Source organism: Cygnus atratus, chromosome 2 (genome assembly GCF_013377495.2).
Source record: "Cygnus atratus isolate AKBS03 ecotype Queensland, Australia chromosome 2, CAtr_DNAZoo_HiC_assembly, whole genome shotgun sequence".
NCBI lineage: Eukaryota > Metazoa > Chordata > Aves > Anseriformes > Anatidae > Cygnus > Cygnus atratus.
The window spans coordinates 108,210,881-108,224,116 of NC_066363.1; the positions used below are offsets into that span (position 1 = coordinate 108,210,881).

General features: G+C 46.4%; 1 protein-coding gene across 5 annotated transcripts in view; it reads left to right on the forward strand.

Annotated features, from left to right (window-relative positions):
* The first annotated feature begins 647 nt into the window (after nt 1-647).
* Nucleotides 648-13,236, forward strand: part of EPB41L3 (erythrocyte membrane protein band 4.1 like 3) — a 97,215-nt gene continuing 84,626 nt past the window's right edge. For 4 of the 5 annotated variants that reach the window (XM_050709056.1, XM_050709057.1, XM_050709058.1 and 1 more), the window contains exon 1: nt 691-777. The gene's annotated coding sequence lies outside the window, so the exon portion shown is untranslated. Of the gene's footprint in view, nt 778-13,236 lie in introns of all 5 variants that reach the window. The other variant, XM_035564166.2, reaches the window with a different exon arrangement.

Genomic DNA, 13,236 nt, shown 5'->3' on the forward strand with positions numbered 1-13,236 from the left:
TGAATCTGTGAGGCTTCCTGACGTGTGTCGGGTTGTAGTTTGTGTTGCATTAGGCGCCCTAGCAAAACTCCAAAGTCATCTTCAGTATTACATCGCCCTTTCTGGCTCAGGAGCCAATGTGTGTTAGGACCTGTGTTTCTTTCTGCTTTGGTGATGATGTTGAGTGAAATAGGGTCCAGACTTTGAAAGCATGTGGTTTGTCACTTGAAATTAAAATCTAGAAGGCTGATACTCCCCCTCCCCAGCAAAAATCCCGCAGGTCAATCAAAGCCAGACTTTGTCAGCATCCAGCTTGCTGCTTTTAAATTCACAGGCAGCCTCCCTATCGTTTGCAACTGCAGCAGCTAAACTTCTCCGCAGAGCAGAAATCACTTTGCTGAGCCAAAAACCGGCCGGACCCCCCCCCCCCGTCCCGGGGTGCAGGTGGGGCTCCTTGCTCTGTGCGTGGGGTGCAAGCCCTCAGCGCCCCCCTTTTCCCCCTGCCAGCATCCAGCATTTGCCTTTTTTTTTTTTTTTTTTTCCTTGGCGTGCGCTTTTTTTTTTCCCCTCTTTTTTTTTTTTTTTGCCTTTCCTTTTTCCCTCCCTCTCTCCGGAGGAGCCTCCACAGCCCTGATTTGCTGCGGAGCGGCGGAGCGAGGCTCGCCCTAGGCAGAGCCGGGCTGCTGCTGACGCGTGGCCGCCGCCGGGAGCAGCTCCGGTGCCACCGCCACCGGTGCCACCACCCCCGGCACCGCCACCAAGGTACCGCGGAGCCCCTGCGGCACGGGGAAGCGGAGGGTATGCCGGGGGGGGGGGGGGGGGGGTGCGGTTGCAGATTGCACACACCCCCCTCTGATTTTTTATTTTTTGTAGTTTTTTTTTTTTTTTTGAAATCCACCTATTTATATATAGCGGCAGAGAAGCAAGCCTCGCTCCCAGGAGCCATTTTTAAGTTGGCAGCCGCTGATGGGGGGGGCTGTGCGGGATGCCGGGGGGGTGCTGGGGGCCGGGGGGTGTGCGGGATGCTGGGGGACGCGGCGAGCGGTGCCCCCGTGCTGGGAGCCGGAGGGTTGGGGGGGGGGGGGGGGCTGCGCCCCTGCGGCTGGGCCGGAGAGGCTGTGTGTGTATGTGTATGGGGGGGGGGGGGGGATGCAATTTTATTTATATTTAGAGCGCTATTTCTGTAGGAAACTTCACCAGTCGGCACAGGCGCCGCGGGGGGGGGGGGGGGGGCGTGGAGTGGTGGGGCACAGGCGGAGCCCCCCTTATCCTCTCCGTGGGGCGGGGCGGTGGGGGGGCTGCCCCCCTCCCCTTCTCCCCTCCCGTTGCCTTGCGGTGGCTGGGGGGGCTGTTTCCCTCCTCCCCCCCCCCCCCCCCGGCCGTGGTTTCTGCAATGCGGCGGGTGTGGTTATGCACGGAGCTCATCGCAGCCCCGGCCCGCTGCAGTGCCTGCGCCGCGCCCCCCCCCCCGCCCCCCCCCCCCGCGCCCCGGGGTCCTTTCCCACCTTCCCTCCCCGGGAGGCAGCGAGGGGTCCCCCCCCTCCTTTACTCTCCCTTTTGGGGGTCCCAAACGCCGGGTTGGGGCCGCCCTGCGGAGAAATCACGCGTGGGGGGCTGCCTGTCACTCCCAGGTGTGGTGTGGAAGTGGCGGTGGCGGGGGGGAGATGGAAAAATAAAAATAAAACCCCGAGGGCATCCCCTGGGAGACCCAGCCTGCAGATGCAGGGGGCTCCATAGCTCTTTATTCTTCCTTCAAAGAGCTGAAACTTTGTCAGATGCAGGGAGCCTGAAAACTCGCACCCCTATCACCGCTGCAAGTAGCCAAGTGCGTCCGATGTGGCTTTGCAGTTTCCTGATTTATTTATTTTTTTTCTTGGAAGTGGAGGGCGTCCTGCTTAAAGCTCTGAATGCCGTTTTGCAGCCTGTGCTTGTGTTTGAGGCAGAAAGTATTTCCTGAGCTCGACGTGCATGTCGGTTGGAAATAGAAGGAAAAGTACCTGCTTCATTGGAAGTCTTTTCAGTCAAAATAATTGCAAGTCACAGGTTGCACTTGCCAAAGAAAATCTCTAGGTTAGGTGTGTCCCACGTGCGTCTGTCTCTTTACAGTGCGGCAAGCTGAACTCTCGCCCTTTCATTTTACTTTTAATAATATCAATGTTTTCTTTGTCAACAGAAAGTGAAAAGATTTGTATATATCTAAAAAGTATCAATCTCACAGAAAATGAGCAACTAAGCAAAATATGCTTTTGACCAGTAAACATTCATCAAATTTAGTCAAGTCTATACTTCCCCTCTAAAACTACGGAGAATAGCTCCTCCATGGAGCAGAGTATGGAAAGACACATGGTCTGATTTTTAGGGTGGTCCTTTGGGGACCCAGGAGTTGGGCTCGATGATCCTTGTGGGTCCCTTCCAGCTTGGATATCTGTAGTTCTATGAAAGCTCAAGCTCGTCTTGCCGCATCAGCACTGTGATTGAATTCACCGGTCTTGTTGCACCTGTATGTGTACTCCTGTGGTACACAGAGAGGTGAATGCTGCCGTGCTGCTCTCCTTGGGCTGGAAACTTTCAGCTCTGCTGCTGGGATGAGACCTGCATGGCAGTGAGGGGAGAAGACAGCTCAAGATCCCCGCGTTAGGGTAGGAGCCGTAGGAAGTTTATTTGCAGCACTGCCCGAGCAGGAGCGGAGCCCACGGCACGCCACAGCCCCGCTCGCTGCAGCAGCAAACAACCAGACGCAGTGAACTGGCGTGCATTAAAAATGCATTGCCTTTATTTCATCGGGCCAGCACGGCCCGCGCCTCTCCCCGAGCTAACTCCGCGCAGCCGCATCCCTCCCATCCCTCCGTCAGCGAGGCAGCCCATGGCCTTTTTCCTCCCCGGAGGCTGCTCCGCGTGACGGGGAGCTCGTCGGATGCATGTCAGGAGCTCGGCCGATGGGAGCCAGCCTCTGCGGTTGGCAGGTTCAGCCTTTGGGAGGAGGAGGAGAGGAGGAGGTGGGGGGCAGCAGGGTGGGGCACCCCTCCCCAGCATCCTGGGCAGGGCAGGGCTGTGCCTGTCTTCGGGGGAACCGCAGCGAAGCGGGAGAGGGTTGATTTTAGTTTGGGTTTTCTTCTCTCTTCCGAGAAGGAGCGAGTGAAGGTGAACCTCCGACTTACGTAATTCTTGCATTAAAACAGGGTGAGGTCTTTTTTTTTATCTGAAGGGGAAACCTTTTGATGAGAAAGTTACTGCTCACGGGTTTTTATTTGAAGGCTGAGATTTTTTTTATTATTTAATTTTTTTTTATAGATAATACAAGCTCTGATGGTAGGCTTGACCCACGATGGCATGCTCTTACCTATGTTTTGTTAGATTTGTTGTCTGGTGCGTTGGTTGTGAATTCCTTGGGGGCAATGCATGGCGGCTTTTTTAAATATGTAAAATGTCACTTCTGTGTATTTCAGGCATGATCCGGAGTTAAAAGAAACTTCTTGAAATGTGTTAAATGTGTTATTCACAGCGGGTGACATTCAGGCTCGTTTCATGGAAATCTCATGTATCAGTAAAGGGCTGTCTGTTGTCTCAGAGAAGACATCAAACCATTTATAAGTGGTTATAAAAGAATACTTGTTTCTCATGAGATGAAGCATCGTCTTTATCTCCCAAGCTTTAGCATTATCAACGTGAAAGCATTTATAACTGTTTTTCACATTGAAATACATCTCGCAGTGTGAATCTGTGTACGTTCAATGCGCGTTCACTGTGTGCTGGCCTTTGAAAACAAAGGGTTGGTCCACGCAGGGAAGGCTCTTTCATGAATCTGCAGGAGCTGTGCTTTTCTCAGTGTGTGTAGTCTGGCCCTAGGATATTGTGTTTTAGCATCTGACTTGTCGCATTTTTAACTGGAAGTATGATTGAAGGGTTTGAATTGTCAAAGTGTTTTGTTCAGACATAATTTCTCTGTTATGAAGTGAAAACAAATGTGTGTGTATAACTGAGAAATATGATTGCTGTCAAATAAGCTGAAGATTAAGCTGAAAACATTTTTATTTTATTTTATATTTTTCCAAAGGATCACGGTGGATTGTTTTTATTTGGTACAAAAGTTAGAGTTAGAGTATGTAAAGTGGTGTTACCCAGAACTAGACTTAAGGAAATATCACTAAGCAGTTCGAATCAGTACCGTAAAGGAAATTTTTAAAAGAGGAGAAATACTGAAAAGATAGGGGATTATCTTAGTTTTATAGCATCCTTCTCTTAATTTTTAATCACCAGCATTTGCCATTTCTAATGATGGGGTAGTGGTCCAGGACTAGATGTGGATGCAGATGCATAGCCCTTACTCTCGCATTAGCTGGCTGGAAACACCCAAAGAGAAATGCTTGGTTTCTCTGGGAAGATCTCCAGTCAGTGAAAGGAACAGCACCAGCAGTGGAGAAGAGGAGCATAACCACTTGTCTTGGCTTCAGTACGAGAGTCCTATAGGCCCTTTGCTCCTGTGACTGCCATTATCGGTAGTTGTCACTGTAAGCATCGGTGCAGAGGAAACTCAGGAGGATTGCTGAGAACTAGATATTCATGGAGAAATGGGTCAGTATTTGGGACAACCGAATTAATCTGAGACAATGTGCCATACAGACAGCCATCTCCCTATTTCCTGCTCCTTTCCTGAATAAGTGATGTCATGCGATTTTGAGAAATTGTCAGCTTTTTGTCTCTGGAGCAAAATGAAATCTTTACTTTTTATTTGGTCTTTATTTGGCTATATCAGCAGAGCTGCTCGTTTTTAAATAAAATGGATAAAACCTAAAAAACAATTATATTAATTTTCTAAATCACTTACAAATCTATTTGCATTCTACAGGACATAGTATATGAAAAGGCAATACATAAATGAAAGTTTTAAAAGCACATAAAAATAAAAAAAAAAAAAAAGGAGGAAAAACCCTTTTTATATGGACCCCTTCCAGTTTTACCCTTTCCTTTATAGACCTTGGAAGTACTTTGTGTGCCGCAGACAGAGAATCCCTTTCAGTGGCTTTGCTACCTATCAAAAGTGATCTGTTTGCGAGCCGAGAAAAAAAAGCAGTACTGAAGTGCGTGTGAGGATCACCCACCAGATGTTTCATCCCGCTGAGGAAAGCCTTTAGCTTGGAGGGTTAGAGAAGAATGTGGAAGCCAGGGACTGAGAACGTGTGTGTGTGGGGCAAGGGGTGGAATAAATTGAAAGCATCTGTGGATATAAAGAAAATTTGGGGGAAAGGGAGGGGAGTGTTAGCAAGATGCAGTGTTGGCTACATGCACGCATGTATTGGTATGAAATGTGTGCTTACTGACAATGTAGTGGAAGTGATAAGTCATTGCACTGCCTTAATGGGTTAGAGACAATGGACAATGGTTGCTGTTGCAAGTTAAAAACCCAGCTACCAAGGCACAGCGTGCATCCGTCCGTCACTTGGCTTTTACTGCAGCCCGGCCCCCAAAGCAGGGGCTGGGTTTTGATCCCAGCAGTACTGGCGGGGCTGTTGGCAGTGAAGGGCGAGTTTTTTTGACGTGGGCATGGATGCCTTGCAGGCTCTTATTCGGAGCTGTGTTGTTGGAGGACAAGCCATGTGGTGGGGGAGAGGAGGGGAAATACATGCCTCCAGGCCCCTAGCAGAGCAGTGGCTTTGCCTGGCTCCCCAGCTGCCCTCTCCCCACCTTCATGTGTCCCCTTCCTATGGCTGTGGTTACCACTGGGGTGCCCCTTCACTAGGCTCACCAGTTGAGTCCCCAGGGCATTGCTGATGGCAGTGGAGCAGGAGTCCCTGGTGAAAATCTCCTTGTTTACTCCACGTGAGCATGAGGGCAATTATGTGTAATGCTTCCTGGTTTCCTAGGACATACTGGCTGCAAATAAAATCTCGTTTAATAAGCCAGCAAATGCAAGCAGGCTGTGAAAAAAAAAATGCTCTACCAGACCTAGGAAACATATGTTTATGCTAGCTAAGAGACCTGTTCTTGCACCCTGACTCGTGCCGGGTGGCGTCTTTGTCTGCGAGCCTTCCCACGGAAATTGGTAAGCCTGCCCATGAAGCAAGGCTTGATCCGGGTTAGACAGAAACATCAAGATCCGACCCTACAAACTGTAGCTTAGGTCAGGAAGCTGTAATCTCTCTGAGGACCCTGGAGATGATTACTTCACCACGTCTGCTGAATTCATCACTGTTTTCTTTCAATTGAATTACAGCTGTTGCAGAGCAGGGCTTTGGGCATGCAGCCCTTGGACCCTCAGCTCCCCAGTGCTATGGGATTGCTGCAGGCACCCCACAGCTGCATGTGGGTGGGTACCCGAACGTATGCATCTGTGCACACCCAAACATTGCCATGTGGGAAGTGTGTGCACGAAGAAACCCAGTATCTCTGGTTTATTCCTCATAGGTGATGCTTAACTTTACGGTATCAGTAAATATGAGGTTTGGTTTGAAAAAGAGAAAAATGTGTTCTCAAAAAAAAAAAAGTCTTTTCAATTTTTCTAGATGGTCTTGGTAGCCGAGGCACTGCACAAATTAAGGAGCTTGCATGGGGAATTTGGCATCTGTGTTGGCTGGAGGGGTGCAGGGACGGCTGGGAGGAGTGCAGGATGACCCAGCATGTCACCCTGTGCCCCAGCAAGGAGTAAAACAGAGGTTTCAGTCCCACTTCAGAGGCTGGCACTAGACAGCCTCTTGTTGAGTAGTTTTCTGTAACAGGTAACTAAATTTGTCATTTTGTTTTTCCAGTACTTTGCTGGTTTAACCATTTATCTCTCTAGGCAATTACCAGTGTAAAATCTTGGGGAAAAAACAAATACAGAATGGCGGGCCCAACTGCAGGGATTAAAGATTGAATGAAATTGCTGATTTTTATGTTGGAACTTTCATTTTCCATTTTTTCTCTCCGGTGGATCATTCCAGAATACTGAAAGTTTTGGTTAATTATATGTGCTTAAAGGAAAACACTATAATGTAGTTTCCATGTACTGGAGCATTATTCTTGTACAGCTGGAGCTGGCAGCTTTTCATTCCCTTACCACCTCCTTTTTCTCCTAAAAATAGCAGCACACTACAGTGGGATTACAGGAGAGGCAGAAGAACGTTTCCTGAGCAACAATTTTTGCCGGATGGTAGTTGAGGTAACACCACAATCAGATTTTGGAGGAGTCAGAGGGAGATAGGAATAGGAATAGATTGAAATTGGACAGAGGCAAAACGGGGTGGAGAGGATGAGGTTGGTGGGTGGGAAGCATACTGTAGTGCCACTGAGATGTGCTGGGCTATGTCACAGTCTGCCTGGGGAATCGGGAGAAGCCTCACCACTTGAATCATTTAGAAGTTGCTGAGACAGAGCACTCAGCAGCACAACGTGGGGAACAAACTCACGGCGCACGTAGGAGACACGGACAAAATGACCTAATTTCCATCTCTGATTTTTATGATTTATTAAAGAGTTTTGCAGGCTTTCTTCTAGCAGGTTTAGAGATGGAATTTGAGGCACGGCAATTAGGAGAGTCCTTTAATTCTGTGCCAGCACTCTGTCAGCGTTTGATCACTTACTTGCCGCGGTAGCATGCGAAGCAGCGGCAGTTCTCCACTACAGCACACGCAGGTAGCAGATGGGCCCTGCTCTGTGTTAGTGCCCTGGTTTTGTCCTGCACTCAGTGCCACTAGTAGTGTAGGTAGATTGTATATGTATGTATAGAGACTATACAAGCATGTGTAAGAAAAATAATGTATTAATGTTTTAGAGTAGACATCTGGAAAAAGTTACAGTAAAAAAGATAGTTCCCCCCCACCAAGAAAATACACTTACCATGCCACCCTCTTTACTGACACCCTGGAGAACTAGAGAATAGTTGATTTGTTTAAGTTTATTGCAGTCCTGGGAATCCCTTTCTGCCCATAATGGGTTAGCGAAGAAGAGCCAGCAGACAATGCTGCCCCCCACACTGGCTGGCCAGGACAGGAGAAAAGGCAGCGCCCAGCTCCTCCATGAAAGTATGCAACTATATTCGACTTTCTGTCCTCATAAACTGCGTGCCTACTTGCATTTGTATGTAATTAAGTGTGCCACACAATTAAGTATTGCTATGGTAAAATACTATTATCACCAATTTTCTTTGAAAATCCTGCCTTTCTCTTGAATGTTGGTGTCGAGGTCATTATTTCAGCTCAGTATCCACTGGCCAGAATTCTTGCAAAACCAAACCAAAATACCCAGAATTTCACAATGTTTAAAGTTCAAAAGTATTTTATCCTCATTTGCTACTGGTGTGACACACGTTTCTTGACTTGTCCTTCAATGTGTGAACCCATAACTATTTTTCTTAGACTCATATAATACATAAAATATGAATATTGTACTTTGCAGCTTCTCTACTAACATGGTAGTGCAGAGCAGTAAAGCCACTCCTTTTCTCAGCCCGAGGGGACAGTGATTGAATTAAGGATGCTGAAGTGAAGATAAAAAAAAAAGTTCCTTCTCTTTCAATTTTTACCATCTTCCTGCTGCTTTGCTATTGGAAAAGACATAAAATGTCTCTTTCCAGTATATGGCTAATGGCTTGGTTTTGGGGTTAACCCTGGAATCAAAGCAGTTGTAGTTTTCTGCATTGCACTGACTAAAGCATTACCAGCAGCTTCTGCAACAGGAGTGCCTGTATCAAAGCAAACTCTCTGCCTTGTTTTATACTTGCTCCCTCTCAAGGTTCACTTTTGTTTTTGCTTATCCCCTGGGCAGACACAATTGTTGCATTTTCCACAGCCCTTTGTTGTTCTGAATCCCCTCATCACACTAGCAGTTTGGTTATTGCTCTTTATTTTGGTGTTTGCCTGCGTCTTGCATTTTCCGTGGTCTAAAGCAACGCTTTCTAACTCTTGCTGGTGTTTCTTCTATCTAATAGCAAGGTAGCTGGTATGAAAGATGTCCCCTGTGACCTTCTGATCCTCAGATGTTATTCTGAAGAATGCAGTCAGTGTAGTTATGCTTCCTCCTTCTGACCAGTTTGTGGAAATCGATACAAATGTTTAGTACCTCTGCAGACTTGTAAGAAATCTTGTTCTCCTCTTTTTTCAAAGTAAAAAATGTTGATGTGTAATAGATGATGCAGTAACGAGTCAGTATGCGCATTATAAAGTTACAAATTACCATAAGAAGATATGCTGTTCTCTGGCCTCCAAGCAGTTATAAAGGGATAAAATAGATGCATTTAGTTTACTAAAAATGCTTTGCTGCATTCTTTTAGGTCACGCCAGGGCTCTCTGTGTTCCTAACTCACAGAATTACAAGTTTGCTTCCTTAGTAGTGTCCTCTGTGCCTGTGATATTGTTGAAAGAAGAAAAATCACTGCAGGATAGAACTTGGCACACAAATCAAGGACTCAGCCAAGGAAATGCATTGTCTGTTAATTTTCTAAACAAAACTAGTTCAGTTGAATGCAAGTGCATTTGGCTGTTTTGTATCTGGTTTCCACTGGCTGTATTTTGATTTTTGTAACATAGACATGATAAGCAATTATTTGTGCTTATGTGGCATTGTTTAAAAAATACTAGTGGTTAAATATTTCTTAATTAAATGTTGGCTGCTGAGCCTGAAAGAAACTGTTCAGAAATTCAGAAGGGGTAGTACAAACATTAACAAGAGTCTGAATAAGTGTTGGAGTGATAAACAGGATTATTTCCTACTTAAAAACATACCAGTTTGAGAAGTTGGCTGGGAAAAAGCCACTCTTCGATAGGGCATGTTTAAGCCCAACATCTTGAGATTCTCGAGAGAGGAATCCTGCTTTCTAGTGGTGTTTGGCCTTTGTTTTAAGACCTTGTAAAATCTTCTCTAACCTAGTATTCTGAAATTACAGTATATGGAAAACCCATTTTAAGTTACTGTGGAAATTTTTAGAATTTTATTTCTTTCTGAGCTCTAGTTAAACATGCGGTAGGGAAATTATTTATCAGTAATATTACAGAGATATGAAATTAGTACTGAAGTGCAATATTTAATGTCACTTAAGATAGCAGCTCTGCAAACTGCATGGTATCTTCAGGAAATGGAGCGGTGAGGCAGGACAAGTTTTTCTGTTACTCCTGAAGAACTGGCATGTGCCGTTGCTGGCAGTGGGTACTGGAATGGCCCCAAAGCCTGTTATGTCATTCCTCATCGCAAGGAAAAGGCAGCTACTCGAAAAGTTAGTGGGAACTTGGAAATATGTACGGCGTTCCATGGGGAAATGAAGGAATGACTGATAGCAGGTGAGGCCTCCACTCACGTGTGGGTGAAAAGCTCCAGAAGTCCTTCCTGCCAAAGCCCCTTCAAGGTGTAGATGAAGCCCTCAACAGTGTTTCTGCCTCCTTCCTTGCAAAGCGCAGTGTTTTCTATCAGTGGGTTTGCTCAGGGTCCTGCCGTGCTTTGGAAAACCTCTGCTAAGCTATGAGTGAGCAATGGAGGACGAAGGTCCCGGTGCCCTCCTTGCTACAGCGCCTACAAGGAGAACTGTTTCACCCTGGGATGCTGCAGATCCTCCTTCCCCACCTCCAGGTTTCCCTGTAGTAGATCTTCTGGTGGGAAGCTGGCTGCCTGTGCTGCGTGATCCTTTGTTGTAGACACCATGAAGATTAATAATTCAGTTTGTCAGGTGAAAATTTAAATTGCAGCAGTCACACCTCTTGTAGAGTTATCCTGTGATTAAAACTGACAAACAGTTTTCAGTGAAATGTTGTTTTTGCATGTTCCTAACCTTTCAAAGCATTTGTGTTTGAAGCTTAAACGTGCCATCTGCACTCTTCAAAATTCACCTTTAAAAATATGCTTAATATAAGGAGGGAGGAAAGTTTCACCTATGGTTTAGAAAGAACTGAAAGTGTGTTTGTTTCCACTTGAAATTTTGACCCTTCTTGTCTTGCCGCTAGGAATAAGCCATAGCTGTCCAAGCTTTGAATTTTTACCTGTCTGGTGTTATCTCTTCACTGAGGAGTGATGCTGTTAGACTTGATGAAACCAGAATGATTTATCTTCTGGTAGTCTCCCAAAATAGTCCTAACAGTAGTTGATAAAGGCTGAGATGTCACTGAAATATTTTGCAACATTAAAACTTTAAGGCATTTAGCAGAAAGTTGGGAAGAAAATCAGCAACCTCGAGCAGCAGAATAAAATTTAAACTGAGTGCGTTCCTTTCCTGTGTTTCCACTTTGTTTAAATGGCAGATAACTTTCTGCAAGGGCGCAGCCTTCGTCTCATATGAAACCAGCCTGCAGCTTCAAAACCACAAAAGCTGTATCTGAAGAGCTCGCTTTATCTCAGCCACGTGAGGCAAAATGCAAGGCCAAAGCACGTCGTGACTCCCAAACATGTTAAGAGGAAACAAGAGGGAGGCTGACCTGCAGCCTTCCAGGGTTTCTAGCAACAGGCGACACAGTTGCTTTGGGGCCGTGTGTTATTGGGATTGCTGATGGACGCTTGCCAGTTGTGTTATGAATGGATCTTGCTTGCTGTTCACAGCGATAGCACTGCGGCAGCCAAGCAGACGTTGCCCTGCTCTAGAACAGATAATATTTGGAGACGGGGGCGGGGGGGGGGGCTGTTCTGCTTTGTGGGATCAAGGGTGCTGCATGTGGTTGTCCAGCCTTCAGACTGAGGGTAGGGGAGCTTTGGACTCTGCAGGTGTCTCAAGCTGTATTTCCATTGGGGCTAAGTGTAACATGAGTTTGTGGATATTCAGTGGGGTCTTCTTGTTGCAAATTTGCAGGGGTTGTGGATCATCATCCTCCTGAAGCCTGTGGTGCGTGCATACCGGTCATTAGGCTGCTCCAGCCTGGTCTGCTTCATTGTCCCAGTGAGGCCATGCAATGTTGTAAAAAAAACTACAGGGTTCACTTCAGACGTCCTCTCATTTTTTTTTTCAACTGGGAAGCCAGTAATTTTCTCATAAAATAGTATCCTCTTGAACACTGCAGCAACAGCATCCAACAAAAAAGTTGCCAACCATCTCTGTGTAGAAAGGTAATCATTTACATGAATGTGAAAAACAGATTTTCAAGACCAAATTGCTAACCCTAATTTAGTGTTGCAATCCAAAGTAAGATGCTTGGTTTTTCACTGTGTTTATTCAAAATATATTTCCAAATCCTAATTCTTTCATTGTAAACTCTGGGCTTGCGTTGAGGAGCTGTGTAATTCCTGGTGGATACGCAGTTCTTGGCAGTGGATTTGCCATGCAAAACATGTGAGCACTTGTAGCTTTTACCCATCAGTCTTCAAGCCCTTTGCACTCCACCTATTGGCACTATAAAAAGGTATTAGTTTAATTACTTGCTCGTTTAATTTCCTTGGTAAAAGATGAGACAACTTGTAAGTACATGGAAGGGTTTGGGCCTAAAACCTATAAGTGTAAGAGGCTTTGGTCCTAGCCCGTGGTCTTAGAAATTGGAAAAAGAGCTTTTTAGGGACTACTTAGAATGAAATGATGCATATTAGTGCCATCCCTGAGTGTGGCAGCTGGAAAGTTTAATTATAGGCTGGAAAGTCAGTTAGGGATTAGGGAAAGTGTTAGCAGAAGGGGTGAATGTTACTGACAGCTGTTTGCTGTAGGCCTCAGAGAGGCAGCAGACGTAAAGAACATAAATAAAGAGCAGAGCCAAGCATATACGGGCTTTGAACACTCAGGAACTCCAGGTCACTTGTTCCTTGACACGTGAGCCTGATTGGTGTGAAATCATTTTAATGGCTTACATGCATAAAAATGGGGGGGGGGGGAAATTCACGTGTTTGTTAAGGAGCCTAGTGCACGGGCGACATCGTGTTCGCTGCTCGAAAACAGCACCTGCACTGAGGCCAAGGATAAATGTGGAGAGGATGAGGAGTGAGGGGCCATGTCCACATCAGGCGAGGGGCATAGGCCCAGAAGAAGGATACCTGTGCGATGAGACATCAGGTGCTGGGGACCTGGCACCCTAGCCGCATATGTTTTGGGGCATGCGCTTAGCCCTGGCTTTACTCTGGTCTCAGCCAGCATGCAGGTGGTGCCTGCTGAGACCACTCCTCATTGGGAAGCAAAGAACAGGGGATGGGGCTGGAGATGTGCTTCAGATGTGCTTCTCACTCCCACTGCAGTTAAAATAGGGTGGAAAACACATGTCACTGAGCGTGGGGTTCCCCGTTTATAAGCGTACTGCGACCAGTGTTGCAGACCTGCACCACTAGTTTGAAGGAATAGTCCAGATCCTTTCACCTGGAAATATTTCTGCATCTGCCTAGCACACCTGT